The following is a 6468-nucleotide window of genomic DNA, read 5'->3' as shown; positions in this document are numbered from 1 at the left end:
AAAAAAAAAAAAGGAAAAAGAAAGTCTTTTCTTTCATTGCTATATTCTGTCATAACTAAGACTGGGCAATTTATATTTTTAAAAAAAGGTTTAATTGACAGTTCCACAGGCTGTACAGAAAGCATGGCTCAGGAGGCCTCGAGAAACTTACAATCATGGCAGAAGGCCAATGGGAGGCAGACACATCTTACATGGCTAGAGAAGGAGGAAGAGAGAGCAAAGGGGGAGGTGCTACACACTTAAACAACCAGATGTTGTGAGAACTCACTATCATGAGAGCAGCAAGGGGGAAATCCACCATCACGATCCAATCACCTCCCACCAGGCCCCTCCTCCAACACTGGGGATTACAACTAGACATGAGATGTGGCTGGGACACAAATCCAAACCATATCACATGGATAGGCTGGGGTTGCCATAAAGAGTCTATGGTGAAGGCCTAAGAACAATATAGTGCAGCCACCAGCGCAGGCCTTCCCAGATGGAGGTGGGGGCTGGGAGGTGAGGAGGAGGGAAGAGAGGGTGAAGGCAATGATGTGTGTGCGTGTCTGTGTGTGTGTCCTGAGGGGCCTGGGAAGATTTCAGGGGAGAGGATTCAGGCAGCTGGCATTACTGAGAGTTCTGATTATGCTCTGTCAGCACTTGCCCTGACAACAATGATATCATTTAGCATTTATTGAGTGCATATTCTGTGCCATTTATTCCCCAGAACAACCTCTTCAGGTGGCATATTAATCATGCTTCTCTAGAGAAGCAGAACCAGCAGAAGCTAGATAGGTAGATGGATATGGAATGGCTCACACAATTACGGAGGCTGAGGAGTTCTATGATCTGTCTGTAGTCTGGAGGCCCAGGAAAGGCAGTGGTGTAATTCAGTCTGAGCCAGAATCCAAAGGCCTAAGAACCAGGGGAGCTGATGGCATAAACCTCGGTCCCAGGGCTGGAGAAAATGAAAGTAGATATCTCAGCTCAAGGTGAGACAGGAATAAAGGGGCAAATTCCTCCTTGTTCCACTTTTTCTATGTCACGTCCTCAACAAATTGGATGACATGCACCCATGTTGGGAAGGGAAATCTACCTCGCTGATTCAAATGCTAATCTCATCCAGCAATGCCCTCGCCCAGAAATAATGTTTAATCTGGGCACCCCATGGCTAGTCAACTTGACAGGTAAAGTTAACCATCCCGGTAATTACTATTGTTTTTCCCTACTTCACAGATAAGGGACCTAAATCATATAGAAGCTGAGTAATTTGGCCAAGGTCACACTTCTAATAATTGACCAAACTAGAACTCAGCTAGACTGGTGCCCATGCACTATGATGTACTGACCAGCTGAAAAGTCTAAGACTTTGACTCAAGCTTACAGATCTTGGGCAAGTCCCTTAAGCTCTGAAAATCCATTTCCTTCATTTATAAAATGGAGATGATAACAAAATGTACCTCATCTGCCTCATTAATTAGTTGTAAGGTCAAGGGAACTGTTAATAACTGGACATGAACTAATTTTTGTTAGTGTTCTCAGAGCCATATTTGTCAGCAAATGTACCTTTGATAGCTTAGGACTGTCTTTAACTGTTTTAGAAAAGAAGCATATGCTAAAATCTTGCAAAATCCAGTCTAAGTAAATGTGACTGTTACAGGAAGACCACCTCTGGAGTTGGACCCTTTATAAAGAAGATTTCAGGGCTCTGATACCTGCCTTCTCTTCAGGACATGCACATTCCTGTCCTGCATTTTCACTGATTTTTTGAGATGCTTATAGTCAGGAAAATTTACAGCAGTACCCTTTCCCAAGCATTCTCTTTAACTATGGAAGTATACGGTTATTTTTTTCCTTAATTGATGTCATATTCTTTTTTTCATCTTCCTTCTTGGTATATATTTTCTCATAATTTTTCCTAACTTAAAAATTAGATGTTTTTTGGCTTTTAATTTCTTGTGTGGTGGTGTCTTTAATGACTTTGTGCTTTTCATTTATTTACTGACATCCATTCTCCTATATTTTATATTATTTTTGAGACAGGGTCTCTGTCTTCTAGGCTGGAGTGCAGGGTGGTGCAATCATGGCTTACTGTAACCTTGAACTTCTGGGCTAAAGTGATCTGTTTGCCTCTGCCTCCTAAGTAGCTGGGACTACAGGTACACACCACTACTCCCAGCTAGTTTTTAAAAAATTACTTTTTTTTTTTTTTTGAGAGGGAGTCTCGCTCTGTCGCCCAGGCGGGAGTGCAGGGTGTGATCTTAGCTCACCGCAAGTTCCACCTTCCAGGTTCACACCATTCTCCTGCCTCAGCCTCCCGAGTAGCTGGGACTACAGGCGCCCACCACCATGCCTGGCTAATTTTTTTTGTATTTTTTAGTAGAGACGAGGTTTCACCATGTTAGCCAGGATGGTCTTGATCTCCTGACCTTGTGATCCACCCGCCTAGGCCTCCCAAAGTGCAGGGATTACAGGTGTGAGTCACCGTGCCCGGCCAAATTATTTTAAACTACAAAGACAAGAACCGAGGTCTCACAATAGCCATCAACAAAAGATTCTTGCATTAGTCATGAGGAAAGTAAAAATATTAACTTAAGAATTTTATACATTAAGAATGCATATTAAAATTTCAAGATCAACTACTGAAAGAATAAAAATAGAGCACCTAATTTCCAAACCAGCACAGAGAGAAATGTGGGAAGAGAGAAAAAATCTATAATTAATCCAAAGTGAAGTGAGAAATGGAAAAAGGTGTGGAAAAACAAAGACAAACAGGATAAAACTAATAAAATATCTATCAGTAGGGCTAAATTTTCCTGTCATGAGGCAAAGATTGCAAGGCTAGATTTAAAAGATCAAGCCATATGGAGATCTTAAAACTTGAGCACAAAGTTTGAAAGTAAGAGAATAGAGAAGTGAAAGCTGTTGAAGCTTTGTAACTATCACATGAAATCAACTGCCAAACTAAAAGTTTTACTATAGTTAAAAGAATGTCGTTACATAATTCTGAAACATTCATATTCACCAGAAAGGTACCAATATTTTAAATTTGCAGAAGAAAAAAATCTCTAATATACCTAAAATTATAGAATAGCAAAGAGTAATACACAAATTCACCATCATAGTGGGAGAGTGTTATATGCCTCTCTTACTAATTGATAGACCAGAGAGACAAAAAATAAATTATTACAGGTTAAGAGGTTTTTCCTCTCCTGACACAAAATAGGTGGTGCCTTCTCTAGCACCAACTGAACGTCCAACAATTCAGTTTGATTCTCTTACTGCCTGCCAGAGTGAGCATCAGACCACAGGTTTAAGGGTAAGTCCCACAAGTCTGCCTTCACTTAAGACAACAGTTGCAAAAATAACCTGGGTGGGTACCCAGGTTACCCACACTTCTGTCTGACTTTGCTATAAAGTCAGGTATTCCCCAAAGCCAGCCTCTCTCCCAGATTTAATAATTTGCTAGAATGATTCACAAAACTCAGGAAAATGCTATACTTACCATTACCATTAATGATAAGGGATACAAATGAACAGACAGATTCAGACAGGGCAAGATCCAGAAGAGTCCCAAGCACAAAAGCCCTTGTCTCTGTGGAGGCTGGGCACAGCACTTACTAGGCACATAGATACATGAGCTAACTCAAAAGCTGCCCACTCAGTCATTTTGGAGTTTTTATTGAGGTTTCATTATACAGGCATAATTGTGTCCATTGGCGATTAACTCGATCTCCAGCCCCTTTCCCCTTCCCAGAGGTTGAAGGGTGGGTCAGAACTTCCAAGCTTCTAATCAAGGCTTGATCTTTCTGGTGACCAGCCCCTATCCTAAAGCTATCTAGGGGCTTGCCAAGAGTCACCTCAGAACAAAATATGCTGCTGTCACCCTTATCACTGAGGAAATTCCAAGGGTTTTAGGAGCTCTCTGCCAGGAACCTGGGAAAAAAACCAAACTTTTTCTTAATCTACCATAAGGATATAGATTATTTATGCTTCAATTTGAATGCTGGTGGCAATGAAAAATGACATGTCTGGGAATAATTAACACAATGTGAAAGGTATTCATAGAGAAAGTTATAAAATTGTACTAAAAATATTAAAAAAAAGCCTTATGTAAATGAAGAGGTATACCAGGTTCGGGTTAGTCTCATGATTACTAAATATGGAGATTCAATTCCCCCCAAAATGCTCTATAGAATTAATTCAATTCTAACAAAAATCTCAAAGAGGTTTTTAATAGGAAAAAAAGCTGATTTTAAAAATGTACGTGCTGGTCATGTACAGGAACAGTGGCTCATGCCTGTAATCCCAGCATTTCGGGAGGCTGAGGCAGATCACTTGAGGTCACGAGTTCAAGACCAGCCTGGCCAACATAGCAAAATCCGGTCTCTACTAAAAATACAAAAATTTGATGGGCATGGTGACGTGCACCCGTAGTCCCAGCTACTTGGGAGGCTGAGTCATGAGAATCACTTGAATCACGCAGGTGGAGGTTGCAGTGAGCCGAGCTCATGCCACTGCACTCCAGCCTGGGTGATAGAGTGAGACTTTGTCTCAAAAAAATAAATAATGAAAAGTATACACAAAGACAAAGGGCCAAGAATAGTCAAGGTGCCTGTCTTTGTTTTTTGCTGCTATAAAAGAATATGTGAGACTGGGCAATTTATAGAGAAAATAAATTTATTTGGCCCCTGGTTCTGGAGGCTGCAAAGTCCAAGATTGGGGGGCTGCATCTGGTGAAGGCCTTCTTGCTGCATCCTCAGAGGATTGAGGGGCTCAGTGGAGGCAGAGTACATGGAAACAGGTATGTATGATTTGTAGGGCATGGGCTGGCTGGACAGTCAGGCAAAGGGTAGTCCATGGCAATTAAGGACCTTGGACTTTATCCAGAGAAAATAGAAGATTTTTAGGCAGCAGGCATGGCCACTGTCATGGTCAGTTTTTGTTTAGAAAGATCACTCTAGCAGCAGGTGGTTCAGGAAAGACAGGAAGGACTGAGACTGGAAGCACAGAGATGAGTGATGAATTCGTTGCAGTTGTTCATGCTGTGGGATGATGTGTGTGGGAGCGTGGGAGTGGGGGTGGCAGTGGAGATTATTTAGGAAATAACTGGATGGGACCTGTTGCCTAGGGAAGAGGAAAGAATCTGGTGTGAGGCCTCTGTTCAGGGAGATGTCTGGGCTGAGGTTTTCTGGAAGAAGCAGTTCTAGACCAGTCAACTGAGACAGAGAAAGGCCCTTTTGGAGCTGGAGTGCACTCCCTACTCAAACCTCCAGTCTCCTGGGACCAAAATGCACACCAAACTGTGGTGGTTTTAAAATGTCTAAAAAGTCTTCCTCCCTTCAAAAGGTGAAGCAACTTCATGAGAGGCTATGATCTAGAACCACCCAGCTACACTGTTGCTAGATTCCTGACCCTCAGAATAGTATGAGATAATATGTGTTGTTTTCAATCCGCTGATTTTTTTTTTTTGAGACGGAGTCTCGCTCTGTTGCCCAGGGTAGAGTGCAGTGACTTGATCTCAGCTCACTGCAAGTTCCACCTCCCGGGTTCACGCCATTCCTGCCTTAGCCTCCAGAGTAGCCAGGACTACAGGTGCACGCTGCCACGCCCGGCTAATTTTTTTGTTTTTTTTTTTAGTAGAGACGGGGTTTCACCGTGTTAGCCAGGATGGTCTCTATCCCCTGACCTCGTGATCCGCCCACCTCGGCCTCCCAAAGTGCTGAGATTACAGGCGTGAGCCACCGCGCCCGGCCAATCTGCTGAATTTTGGGGGTAATCTGCCACACTGCAGTAAATAACTACCAGCGATGACCAAACTTTTACCCTTCCAGACCTTGCAGACCAGGCAGCTAACATTTCCCATCCCACGGTCTCAGGAAACACCACTTTCCACTCCTGTGTCCTCGACAGGAATCATCAGACAAGTCGAACTCTCACCTTCTCAAGCAACACAACCCACCCTCCTGGCCTACCCCGCTCCTGAAGCCTCACTCAGTCTCACCTCAGCCCCTACGGAGTTCCTCTCAGTTGTCAGGCCTCCATCGGCGGGGGTCGAGTGTTGTGTGTGACTCCAGGTCTCCAGCAAGGTATAGTGGGAGGGAAGCATCCGGGAGAAGAGAGGTGGTGGGATTGGGCTCTCCCTCTCCCCCATACCGCCACCCTCCCTCACGCCCATATCCTGTCCAAGGCTCTTCCCGCGTCTGCTTTTGAAATCCCTCCACATCCCTCCACCCCATGTGCCCTACTCGTTGCACAGGAGCAGAGAGATCCGCAGAACACACGTCTACGATTATGCCACTCTTCAGATTTACATCTTGCAGCAACTTCCCACTGCCTTAGAACGGAAGTAAACCTCCATGACGGGGGCCCTCCCAACTCACAGACCTCACCGGAGCCCCCACGTCCCGCGTCGCCGGCCTCTCAACCGACCATGCCCTGATCCTCTCGGAGCGAGCGCCGCGGGCTGCGCCGGGTCCCAGGCCT

The sequence above is a fragment of the Mandrillus leucophaeus genome, unplaced genomic scaffold (assembly GCF_000951045.1).
Source record: "Mandrillus leucophaeus isolate KB7577 unplaced genomic scaffold, Mleu.le_1.0 Scaffold1024, whole genome shotgun sequence".
Lineage (NCBI taxonomy): Eukaryota > Metazoa > Chordata > Mammalia > Primates > Cercopithecidae > Mandrillus > Mandrillus leucophaeus.
The sequence above is the reverse complement of the archived record's forward strand: the minus strand, read 5'-3'. Positions refer to the sequence as shown.